Genomic DNA, 14032 nt, shown 5'->3' on the forward strand with positions numbered 1-14032 from the left:
TCTTGTCCTGGGCACTGTGGATGGAGAGGTGAATCTTGTATCTGCTCTCAAGGAGCTTCCAACCCATTCAGTGAGACAGATAAGCAGTCGGTTATAAGATAGCATGATTGTTGTCACAAGAGATGAGTTACAGGAGGCTGGGTGAATTAGTCAGGACGTTCAATGCAAGCTGCTTTAACAAACAATCCCTGCATCTTAGTGACTTAAAAAGACATCACATGTTGCAATACATTGGCAGGGGCTTCTGCTCCGTGTAATTATTAGGAGAGCCAGGCCTCCTTGGAGCCTTCTACTGGAATCCTCTACTGGATGTTAGCCAATAAGCAGGAGAGAGGCGTTGTGGAGGACTGCATGGAACATTTTATGACCTGGCCCGGAATTCATGTACCTGGCTTGTCCTTGTTCCATCGGCTAGAACTAGTCACACTGCCCCACTTAACTGCACGAGAGGCTGGAAAGTGAGGAGCCAGGATTGATGTGTATCTAGCGGGTCTCCGCCACAGGGGAGACAAAGGAGAACATCACCCCATGCAGCTGAGCAGAGAAGCTTCCTAGAGAAAATGAGGACCAAACTGGGTCCAGCAATGAAGTGGGCAGTGGGAGGGCATTCCAGGCAGAGAGAACTATGTAAGATCATCTCTCAAAAATGCTTTGCAATGAATTCTATAAATCTCAGTTATGATGATTGAGTAATATCCTAAGAAATGGAGGGAAGGAAAGTATCTGAGGTCAGGTTGCCCAAAGCAGACTTTGAGTTGAGTATTTGAAAGCAAGTGATTTATTAAAGCACTACTTTCAGTCAGAGAGTTGGAGAAGGTCAACAGGGAAGGGAAGGCAGCCAAGCAAGGGTGCAAGCTGGTGCAATGGTGTGGCTGAGGCTTCAGCCTGATCCTGCAGTGAGACTCTGGGGTGGACATTACCCCTCTGAGTTTGCACAGATTTCAGACATGGGCACTGGGCTTTCAGACTGCAATATCAGCCAGTCACTGGCCAAAAGGCAGAGTGGAAGGAGAATGGAAGTCCTCAGGCATGGCCCTCCCTGGGCACCTCTGTGGAGCTTCTCCAGTTCTGGGCAGCCCTCCAGAGAGAGTGCAGACATAGGCCAATAGGCCCAGGGAACACGACGCCAGGAGAGATGGGGAGCTGGGCAGAGCGCCAGCACTGGGTGCACAGACAGAGTGCCCCCCAGGGGAGCCGGACCAGGGTGGGTGCTGGGCCTGGCAAAGCCCCCAAAGGACTACAAATCACACCCTTAGGGCCTCTCCAGCTGGAAGAAGGTGGAACTGGTGAAAGAGCAATGGACACAGAACCTGAGCTCTAATCCTGACTTTGCCACTGGGGGAGTGTGTTACTCTCAGAGATCAGCACTCTTGACTGTAAGATAAGAATGACAATATATTAAAAAAAAAAAAAAATCCAATCAGAAAGTGGGCAGAGGACATTTCTCCATAAAAGACACAGATAATGGCCAATCAGCACATGAAAAAATTCTCAACATGGCTAATTATTAAAGAAATGCAAATCAAAACCACAGTAAGGTATCATGTCACACAATGGTCAGAATGGCCCATCATCACAAAGTCTACAAACAAAGAAAGGATGTGGATTCCCACCTATGTTGTTGGTGATTAGTGCAGCCACTATGGAGAATAATAGCATGAAGGGCCCTTAAAAAACTAAAAACAGACCTACCATATGATCCTACAATCCAAATTCTGGGCATTTATCTGGAGAAAAGCTCTAATTTGAAAATATACACACACCTTAATGTTCATAGCAACACTATTTACAATGGCTAAGACATGGAAACAACCCAAGTGCCCATCAACAGAAGAGTGACCTAAGAAGATGTGGGATGCAACGTTCCTCAGTCCAAAAAAGAATAAACTAGGGCCATTTGCAGCAACACAGATGGGCCTAAAGAATATTATACTTAGTGAAGCAAGTCAGACAAATGTTATATGACATATAAATCGATCTAAACAACACAAATCAATCCATTTATAAAATAAAGGGCTCACCACCACAGATACAAACTACTATACATAACATAGATAAGCACGACGATTTACTCTATAATACAGGGAACAATATTCAGTATCTTGTAAAAACCTATAATGGAAATAATCTGAAAAAAAAAATGAATTGCTTTGCTGTACAGCTGAAACAAACACAGCATTGTAGATCAACTACACGCTAGTAAAAACTAAAATAAAAAAGAGGGATAACATTAACTCGGAAGGCTGTGCTGGAAATTAGAGGTGGGGCCAGGAATACACAGTAGGTGCTCAATAAATGGTGACCATTCTTGCCGATTTGCTCCTTGACTCCACATCCCTGAGTCTCAGGTGTTCTCCAGCAGCATTACATGCATCGACCGTGAGGGAAATCTTTAGTCTGTGTCCCAGCACATGATATGATTCTCACTCGCTTCTCAGTCCTGAAGGTGCCAGGAGGATGAGGAAAGAGAGGGGCGAACTTCACCTGGAGCCTGGAGGCCTGCCCTATGGAAATGACTCCCCACTGGGAAGAACTCCCACCCCTCGCTGTCAGAATCGGGAGGCACCTGACAGTCATTGAAACAGATGGGGAAACTGAGGTGCCGGGAAAGGGATTTTCCCGAGGTCCCATAGTCTCCAAAACAGGACTGGCAGATAGGTGTCACCACATGACTCTGGTCAGTTGGTTGTGGGTACAGTAAGATTCCTGGGGTTTATCTAGCTAGGCTCAGTGAGAAAGAATGCCAGGCTCAATTAGTCATGTCTGCCTTGGGTTGAGAAAGTACATAGGAGGTATTTACATTACGGCAGAAGAAGATTTTAAAAATGCATTGGCCCTGCTCACCAACCTCTACCTTCTCCCTACAGGGCTTAACAACACTTTTATTCATAGAAGATGGTTCCAAAATAAGTCAAAAGAACTTAAGGGGAAAAAAACCCTAGTGTCCCAAATTGGGAAATCACTTACTAAAAGCCAGGACATGGCAATGGTAACTCTTGACCATCACTCAGGCACCTTGGAATCCAGTGACTCAAGCGTCCTGAATTTTAGCAGACATTTCTTGTTCCTATTTCCCCTTCCTTTTAGTGTCTCAGTTTTCTCTTGCAGAATCGCCTGTTCCCCATTGTACACAGTCTATTGTGTCTCTTCTACCCGACTCCATCTAAGCCTGGAGTTTGAACTTTACCCAGGGAAACAAAGAGATTGGATATGATAGAGGCTTGTCCCCTCCAGTGGTGGCTTGTTGATCAGCCATTCAGGCTCAGAATAGAGAGGCGCCCCATCACAGATCACTGCTACCGTCTGTGTCTCTTGCTAGTCAGGAAGTTCCTCAAGGACAAGGACCCTGTCTCGTTCACTGGTGTATTTCCAAAGTCTAGCACAATCTCTGACATAGTCATTTTTGATCTGATGTCTGGCATTCAGTGATTTTTGTTGTTCTTGAGTGAATGAATGAATGAACAGGTATAAGAAAACATGCAAGTTCTGAATCAGCGGACAAGATTTTAAAGCTAGCCCTGCTTCTCACTAACCATGTGAGCTTGGACGAGCCTGTTACTTCTCTGAACCTCAGTTCTCTCATCTGTAAATTGGATACATATGGTAAACAATCTGCCTGCCATGCAGGAGACCCAGGTTCAGTCCCCATGTTGGGAAGATCCCCTGGAGAAGGGAATGGCTACCCATTCCAGTATTCTTGCCTGTAAAATCCCATGGACAGAGGAGCCTGGCAGGCTACAGTTCAAGGGGTCGCAAAGAGTCGGACATGACTGAGTGATTAACACTTTCTTTCACTCTCACACACATACCTCCCAGGATCGTGGGCATGTTTAAATGAGACAATGGACGTGAAAATGCTTTACAAACTGTAAGTGATGTGCAGAGGGTAATCACACCAAGGAAGAAAAGAGACTGATAATAGGCCTGGCTAATACAAAGTCCACCTAGCAAATAATGAGAGTCGGGATGAAGCAGGCATCATCCCGTCCAAAAATAGCTTGTAATTCAATGTCTGTGTCAAGTTGAAAGCTACGGAAATTTTGATTCAAATATAAGGAGAATCTGTTGACTAAAAAACTAAGAGCGGAATTCCCCTGTGGTCCAGTGGTTGGGAATCAGCACTTTCACTGTCTGGCCTGAGTTCAATCCCTGGTGTGGGAACTAAGATCCTGCAAGCTGCATGGCATGGCCAAAACAAAACAAAAACAAAACTGGGAAATGTTTGGCACCGGCTTCAGGTCAGGTTCAATCCAGTAGTTTAAATGATGTCATTAAAAATTTAGTTGCTAAATACCAATCAGAGGCCCAGTTACGGAGCACATGGTAAGGACAGAGAACATTTTTGTTGAAAAAATATTAACAAAATTGCCCTTCATCTGACATACAGAACAAATATAAACTTTGATGATTCAGGAGTCCTGGTCTGTGGTTGCGTACAGAAGAAATTAACTTAGGCCAAAAAAAGCTTACTGGAAGAACTTTAGGGAGGCTGGAGAATAAGGCTTGAAAATAGTCAGGAGTCAGTGATTGGCAGGGCCAGGTCAGGAAAGGCCTTGTAAGCCATCACAAAGAATCCCAAGGTCAATGAGAAGCGTGGAGGAATGGGAACAGAGGAGTGATATGCTATGTACATCATAGAAACTCCCTCTGGCTGCAGCCTGCAGTAAAGATGGAAGCAAGAGACAGGGAAAAAGGAAGCAGAGACAGGGCTGTTGCTGTGGTCCCAATGAGAGGTGATGGGAGCCCAGATGGAGCAGTGGTGAGATAGTGCTGAAGCCCAGGGACCTGAGAAGGGGAATAAAGGGAATGAACAGGATGTGGGGGGAGACTGGATATGGCAGAAGAGTCAGGAATTATCTGCAAGTTCTGAGCCTGGCAGCTGGCACTTGCTGAAATGGGGGACATGGAGAAAGGACATCTTCCCCCACCATGCCTTAAGTGGGGGTGGTATGCCCGGTACCCTTTGTCCTGCAGAAGGCTTAGCGCAGGCAGCCTGCCTAGAGAACTGGCCAGAGAGGGGTGGGCTAGCAGAGGGTGCCCAATCTGGTATCGGACATCAGGGTAATACCAGACTCCTTTTGGGTACAGAGATGGGCCTCCAGAGCCAAGTTCTGGGATGCTCTCTGCCTCTGGCTTCCCGCCATGGGCATCATCTGCAGAGAATATTCAAAGATGTAAACATGATGATTTCATCAAGGTCCGCGTGTCAGGGGACACATGTGCAGGCGATGGCAGCCCATCAAACCGTGGAAATTCTGACCCGGGAGGTTCAGACACAACAATGTGGAGGCCTCCCTCCCCTGCATCCCCTCTGGCCTGTGCCCAGTTCTCAAACGTGGTTAATTAATGTAATGAATTATGACAAACGTGTATGGCGCCTCTGATTTGCTGACAGCTGATACAAACAGAGGCTGTGGCCAAGAATCCCAATGCGTACATTATACACACACACACACACACACCACAACTCCACCAAAAATAGCTTGCAACTGGGTTTGTAATTCGGTGACTTTTCCATCTGTACTGGAACATGGCAAGAAGTGACTGCTGCTGGTAGGGATAAAGGGAAGAGCTGGAAATATGTCACTCTCAATTTTTTGTTATTATTATAAAGCCTTTTTTTCTTAACCACTGTTGCTCCCTACGACATACACTCATTGGTTACCTTTAGTCAACCCTGTATTCCATGAGGGAAGGACTCACATTCACTGAGGACCTACTATGTGCCAAGAGCTTTATATACTAACTCTGAACTCTTGGTTGGAAGCAACAGAACTCCAACTGCATCAGCTTCAGTTAAAACAAAAAGGGGGGGAGGATATAGAAAGGATCCCGAAATATCTCATTGTTATTACTGCTGCTGTTTAGTCACTAAGTCATGCCTGACTCTTTTGTGACCCCATGGACTGTAGCCCACCAAGCTCCTCTGTCCATGGGATTTCCCAGGCAAGAATACTGGAATGGGTTGCCATTTCCTTCTCCAAGGGATCTTCATGACCAAGGGATCAAATTCATGTCTCCTGCATTGGCAGGCGGGTTCTTTACCCCTGAACCACCAGGGAAGCTTGAAATATCTCACACAAACAAAACTGAACATTCAAACCATAAGAAGAGCAGAGAAGGAGCTAAAGCCTGTGACTCAAATCCCAGCAGAGAAAGAAAAGCAGTCTCTCTCTCCCCCACTCTCCCTCCCCCTCTCTCTCATCTCTGTCTCTCTCTGTCTCTCTCTCTCTCTGTGTGTTATAGTAAATCTCATTTTTCATGGGTTCTGTGTTTGAAAATTTGTTTACTTGTTAAATTTATTTGCAACCCAGATCAATATTTGTAGCATTTCATAGTCATTTGTGGACATGCACAGAGTAGGTGAGAAATTTGAGTCATGTGTTCCTAAGGTTTGCTAAGGTCAAACTAGATGACATTCTGCCTTCTGGTCTCAGCTCTCATATTATGAAAAATCATCTTTCTTTTAAGTCTATTTAATGCCATATTTTTTCTCATTTTAGTGATTTTTGTTGACGATTTCACTGTTGAAAATGACTCCAAGCACATGAAGTGCTCTCTAGGGATCCTAAGTGCAAGAACGCTGTGATGTGTCTTATGGAGAAAACATGTGTGTTAGATAAGGTTCCTTCAGAAGTGAGTTAGAGCGTTGCTGGCTGTGAGCTTAATGTTAGTGAGTCAACAATGTACGTTAAGTAAATTGTCTTTAAACAGGAACACAAGTAACACAAGGTCCAGATCACCTTATCTGTCTCCTCAGAAACCTGCATACAGGACAAGAAGCAACAGTTAGACCTTACGTGGAACAATGGACCGGTTCCAGATTGGGAAAGGCGTACGTCAAGGCTGTGTACTGTCATCCTGCTTATTTAACTTACATGCAGAATATATCATGTGAAATACAGGGGTGGTGAATCACAAGCTGGAATCAAGATTGTTGGGAGAAATATCAACAACCTCAGATACATAGATGATACCACCCTAAAAGCAGAAAGTGAAGAAGAACTAAAGAGTCTCTTGATGAAGGTGAAAGAGGAGAGTGAAATAGTTGGCTTAAAACTCAACATTCAAAAAACTAAGATCATGGCATCCGGGTCCATCACTTTCATAGCAAATAGATGAGGAAAAAGTGGAACGAGTGACAAGTTTACTTCCTTGGCTCCAAACACTGCAGATGGTGCCTGCAGCCATGAAATTAGAGGACACTTGCTCCTTGGAAGAAAAGCTATGACCAACCTAGACAGCATATTCAAAAGCAGAGACATTACTTTGCCAACAAAGGTCCATCTAGTCAAAGCTATGTTTTTTCCAGTAGTCATGTACGGATGTGAGAATTGGACCGTAAAGAAGGCTGAGTGTGAAGAATTGATGCTTTTGAACTGTGGTGCTGGAGAAGACTCTTGAGAGTCCCTTGGACTGCAAAGAGATCCAACCAGTCCATCCTAAAGGAAATCAGTCCTGACTGTTCATTGGAGGGACTGATGCTGAAGCTGAATCTCTAATACTCTGGCCACCTGATTCGAAGAGATGACTCATTGGAAAAGACCGTGATGCTGGGAAACATTGAGGGCAGGAGGAGAAGGGGATGACAGAGAATCAGATGGTTGGCTGGCATTACTGACTCAATGGACATGAATTTGATCCAACTCCAGGAGATGGTGAGGGGCAGCAAAGCCTGGCATGCCTCAGTTCATGGGATCTCAAAGACTTGGACATGACTGAGTGACTGAACAACAACACTGCATTGATCAGTTGATGAGAATGTGACCAGGGGCTCACAGGAACCTAAACCTGTATTTCCCCGAGGAGCAATAGTTGGATATTTACTAGTTCAGTTTGTGGTTACTTACAGAACATAACTACCATGAACAATAAGAATGAACTGTATCTCCTATTTCTCCTTCTCTTTGCCTGCCTCCCTCACTCCAGGTCAGGGTCCTTGGCAGGGCAAGGAATAGCCAACAGTTCTCAAGTCACACGCCTCATAACTTCTGCCACTATAGAGAGGCTTTTCTTGCTTTGACAAATTCTCAGAGAAGATACTGGACTAATTGAATATGGTATGGTACAAATAGGGATACATGTCATACATGTATATGGCATCTCCCAGTAGAACTACATAAATTACAGGAACAGAAGTTTCTGAAAGAATAAAAGTCTATTCTCAAATGACTGGGGAAAAAACTGAGCAGACGAACACATGCACATGCACACACACATACAGGTTTTATCCCTGCACAAGTTTTATCAGAGGCACGTACCACCTATAACATCACCAACTAGCTTTCCTTAAATGAACTCTTTTTCCCTATGCTTAGATACATTTGAAAGGAAAATGTAAATTTCTGCCATGTATAGAATTTGATCATTAAAATAAACTCATAGCTGTTCAAATAAAAAACAAACATTAGCCCACAAATCATCTAAAACTAACCACATGTTTAGAAACAGGTTTACATTTTTGTCTCTATCCCAAGACTAGATACCTGTTTCAGAGGGAACCATTCAGCCCAGCACAAGGTCTGGGGCAGAGTGAATACTCAGTAAACTTTGTATATAGGCTAAGATTACAGCTACCTGCATCTCACTCCTATGTACCTTTGGAGAGAAGACTAGCTGAAGAAGAGGAAGGAAGCATGAGGGAACAGAGGGAGGCAGAGAGAGGGAAATGTGCTGCTGCCTAACCTGGCTAAACCCTATCTGACTTTACCTCTCAGAACTGGGCCATCCGTGCACTTACAATGTACGTTTCCTATTTTCTCAGTATCTTTGTCTGGGCAGTGTCACCTTCCTGAAATGCTTTTTTCTTTCTCATGACCCGTTCTTCAAATTCTACCTTCTCTTCTGTGTTATTAGTTGGGAAACTTTCAGCAACACATAACAGAAGACCCAACTGAAAGAGACTTATATGTAAGAAAATTTTGTTATCTCAGACAGTGAGAATCTCAAGGCAGAAAGGACTCATGTTGCTTTATTTAGGAGCTTAACTGGCATTGAGGATCCAGGTTCCTTTCTTCTTTGTTCTATTGCCCTCAGTATAACAACTGGTTCTCCTCATGGTTGCAAAAAGGCTACAATTGCTCCAACCATCACGTCCTCACCAAAATCTAGACCCAGAGAGGGGATTATGATTTCCCTGTGTCTGTTTTTAAGGTTAAGAAACTTCCATAGAAATATGTCCAACCACCACCACCACCGCCGCCGCCACCACAGACCATCCCTCATAGCTCATTGGTCAGAATAGAATCATATACCCCTGTCTTAAGCCAATCACTGGATAGGGGAATATGATTAGTATGACAAGCATTGATGAATCAAGACTCACCCCATTGAGGATAAGACTGGCATAAGACTTCTGTGAAGTACGTGACCCCATAGGCAAGCAGGGAACCCAAACCAAATCTGTGATCTGTAATGAGAAATCTGCCACATTCTATTAAATAACTACCTTCAAATCACTTGGATAAAATCCCTCTTGGGTCCATGGAAGCCTCATGTCTAATGATTCAGATGTCTCTAGTCTCGTCTCCCTTCTCAACTCTTCTGCACAAGGTCCCCTCCACATCATCTATCTTCCTTGTCTAGACTTGCTGAATTAATTTAAAGTTACCATACCAGAGTATAATTTATAATTTATCTGTTTATGTGTCTGTCTTTGCCAATAGGCTGTCAGATCCATCTGGGGTGGCCCAGACCCGGACTGAGATCTAAGGGCCTGGCCTGTCTAATGCCTAAATCTAAGTGTGAATGCTAGTTACATTGAATTTACTCAATTGAATTGTGAGGGACAAGGGGAGGAGCAGGGGAGAGAAGCAAGAAAGCAGGAGGAAAGAAGACAAAGCCATCAGTGAAATACAGGCTTTGGTTGCAGACAAAACATAGGCTGCCTAGAAGAGCCAATTCACTAACTAGCATGGAGGTTCTATTGTGGGAAATAATCATTTGTTAGCTTAAATAAGCCCCTTCGCCTCAATTACATGTAATGGAATACAAAGGTATTGACTCAGCCTGAGGAGGGAGGCAGAAGTTCAAACCTACCACCACTCTCTTGCAGGCACTAATTGCCCCAAGGCTTAGGTCAAAGGTTATGGCAGGATTACAATTGACAGTGAAAACAAAAGCCAGGGCTTGACTCCTTGAATTAGCTAATTTGCCCCTCTCTTCTGCCCATTTGCCCTAGCTTCTAATCGACGTGCTCTCTTGGCTGGCAAGTCCCTCTGCCCAACAAAGCCACTGTTTGCAACCCTCTCTGGCTAACCTGAATCTTCATCACACTCAGGACCTGCCCCAAACTGCCTGGAGGTACAGAAAGCAAGTGTTAGAAATCACTGGGGGTTGTGAGGAAGCAATTTGGAGGAACTGATTTCTGTCCTTACAATAATCACTGAGCTAGATGAACACTCACAAGTCCCAGGCACTGTTCTAAGAACTTAAAAATGTACGAGATAACCCAGGGACACCTTGTCATACCCAGAAGCAAAACAGCGATCAGAACAGTAAGGCAATGACAGAAAGACGCAGGAGTCACCCCAAGGAGTCCTCACTGGCCAAAGATGAAGGGATCTGCCCTTCACAAAGACTGATCATGGCCATGCATTGAAAGACATTCAGTTTCTTGGGACTTTCCTGGTGATGCGGTGGCTAAGACTCCATGCTCCCAATGCAGGGGGTCTGGATTCGATCCCCGGTCAGGAAACTAGATCCCACATGCTGCAACTGAGTTCACATGTTGCAACTAAGACACAGCACAGCCAAATAATAAATATTTTTTAAAAACAAGGAAAGAAAGACATTAAGTTTCTTAAAATTCTCACAGCGGTACTGAAAAAAAAATGCTTTGGTCATCTTTGGAGAATGCTAGTTAATGAAGTATTCTGAAAGCTGGTAAATGAAAAATCAGGTACTTGTCTTTCTGTGTGAATCTCTTGGGGTAACTGAATAGCTGATGGAGAAAAGTTCCTGTTTACAGAAGAATCCCAGTCAATCACTGCAGAAGAATTGATAGCACTAGAAAAATAACCATTTTGCCACTTTCCTGAAAAAAATGGATCTGGGCCAAGGTTTTCCAATCTCAGTACAACTGACATTTTGTCCAGATGACTCTTCGTTGTGGGGTCTGTTCTGTACATTGTATGATGTTTAGCAACATCCTTGGTCTCTACCCACTAGAGGCCCATAGCTGCCGTCCAATTGTGACAACCAAAAGTGTCCCCACACACTTGTCCTGAAGTCACCCTGGTTGGGAATGATCCTCAGTGACTGCTTTCCCATGAGGAACAGAATCATATGTGAATCTAAAGCAGCCCCCTGGGGGTTCTTGAGGAAGGTGTGGTACCCAACACCTTCATCCTTGTCCATCAGCCCAGGGCCCCGCCTCCCCAGCAAAACAGAAACCTGAGGAGAGTCCTGGAGTAACATCCCCTCCCCCATTTTTTCCAACCAAGTTGAAATAACGAATCCTCCCTGGGGATCCTCTCTGTGTTTTCCTGGAGGCTTTGCTCTCTTAGCCAGATCTTTGCACATGCTGCTTCTTCTACCTAGAAGGTTCCACCCCTCCCACCCCCTTCTATTCTTGCCGGCGCTTCCTCCTTTTTTCAGCTCTCAGCTTCCAGGCCTCCTCCTCCAGGACATCCTCGCTGACTGACTCCCTCTTTGTACTCTCCTCGCCTGTTGTGTCCTAACCACAGTGTGTGGTCACTGTTAACTGTCTCCTCAATAAGACTGGGGGCAGAGATCACAGTTCTCATCTCCAAGGAGCCCAGTATAGAGTAGGTACTCAGAAAAGGAAGGAAGCGGGAAGGAAGAAGCGGGGAAGGCAGCAGGGAGGCATGGCCTTGTGCCAACTTAGTGGTGTGCATTTGGCAGAGTGTTGGAGTGTGACTGTTCCTGTGTGTACAGACCAGGGTGTGTGTGAACTTGGAGACACGCGCACCGTGCAAGAGTGCTGTGCCAAATGGGGGCTGTGGGGCTGTCCCCGGTGATCCAGTGGTTAAGAATCTGCCTGCCAATGCAGGGGACACCAGCTCAGCCCCCGTCGGGGATCTAAGATTCCACAAGCCATGGACAACTAAGTCCCCACACCACAGCTAAGGAGCTCTTGCGCCACAACCAAAGATCCTGCAGGATGCAACTGAGACCCGAGGCAGCCAAATAGAGAAACCTTTTATATATATACATATATATGCACACACATAGACACGCACATGTGTATATACATAGATACACACACAGATACATATATATATACATGTACATATATATAGCTTCCCAGGTGGTGCTAGTGGTAAAGAACCCACCTGCCGATGCAGGAGACACAAAAGTCATGGGTTCAATCCCTGGGTCCGGAAGAGCACAGCAACCCACTCCAGTTTCCTTGCTGGCAGAATCCTATTGACAGAGGAGCTTGGTGGGCTACAGTCAATAGAGTTGCAAAGAGTCGGACACAACTGAAGTGCCTTAGTATACATGCATATATGTGTATATATATATATGAGTGGACATTTTTTTTAATGGGGGCTATGAAAGCCATGGCCTTGACTGTCTCTCCCCTTCCCAGCTGCATCTCCCATCACTCTACCTCACACTCCCTAGTTTCGGCCAGGTTATATTCCATATATCTTTATATCTTTTTGCTTCTCTCTGCTGTCACATTGATGTTCCTTTTGCCTGGACTGCCCTTCCCCACTTTCTCCTTGCAGTTAAATCTCCATTTACTGTTTTAGAGTCCAGCTGTTCACTTCAACTGTGAGCTCCCCAAAGGTTGCCTGTTGAGGTCCCCCCTCATGAGACCATGCTGAGGCACCTTTGTGCTCCCAGCTGCAGAAGGCAAGCAGGCAACCAGTGTCCTGGGGAGTTTTCAGAATGAGACTATACACCTATGCCTCAGTATAGCAAGCACAGATGCACAAATTGAACTGGATCAGGGTCTTCACACTTTTTTGTTATGAATTCCCTTAAATAACTTTGAGAAGATATCTTTTCAGTAAAAACCATGTCTTACAAATTACTTTCATCTAATTCTAATAAATACACAAGAAGAATGAATAAATGAGTAGTGACAAGTGACAGCAAATAGAAGATTTACACCCAAGTGAACAAGTGAAAAATGATGGGTTTATGGTAGCCAGTCATCTTTATTCAAAAGTTAAATGAAAATATTTCCCCTGCAAGTCTTAGTAAATGTTCAAGAAAGACAAAACACTAACTTTCCTCTGCTGCATTTTACTCAGATATGACCTGTAGGAAGTAATTTTGGAACATTTCGGCTACTTCGTCTTGAAATTGGCAAAACATCCCACAGAAACGTGAACCAAAGGAGAAGATGAGAAACGTTCCTGGCTCCTTCTCATCTCAGAGAATGGTGACGATGCAGCAGGACCCAGACTGGCATTTCAAAGAACGTTCTTTTCAAAGACTTGAATATTGCCATTCCAAGACGGTTTGATAGGTAGGTAGGTAGGTAGACAGATGGAGAGGTAAAGCACGGAATTTAGCTGTGAGCTGGTGTCCCTTAAGTCAAATAAATTACTCTCACCACCACTGATACATCTTTTGTTTTCAGAAGACCATCGCTTAGTAGTGAATGCATTATAGATAATATTTGGGGAATAAAAGAAGCAAGGTAATTGAAGAAAATTGTCAGTACTCCCACCACCCCACAGTACCTGAATTCAGAATAATCCAATCTGGACCGAAACAGGATACACATTTTGCCCTTACAGAATAGGGCAAAGACAAGGGAAAGCCGGAGGCCTTAGATTCACAGCACCATGATTAAGGGGAGCTCCCCACACTGATGGCATCCCTTCATTCCATGAGCTGGAACTTTCTACACCCCAGGCAACGCCTGCAATGCCGGGAGGGTGAGAGGTGCACCTCTCTACAGTAAAGTTGAGGAGGGGCAGGAAGGGAGCCAGGGACCGTGGGGAAGTTCTCCGGCAGATCAGTTTAGGAAAGAGCACTTGGGAAAGTTGCGTGTTGTGTGTGCTAAGCTGCGTCAGTCGTGTCTGACTCTGTGCGACCCCATGGACTG

Source organism: Bos grunniens, chromosome 20 (genome assembly GCF_055505025.1).
Source record: "Bos grunniens cultivar Pamir isolate PY7600 chromosome 20, Bosgru_T2T1.0, whole genome shotgun sequence".
In the NCBI taxonomy this organism is placed as follows: domain Eukaryota; kingdom Metazoa; phylum Chordata; class Mammalia; order Artiodactyla; family Bovidae; genus Bos; species Bos grunniens.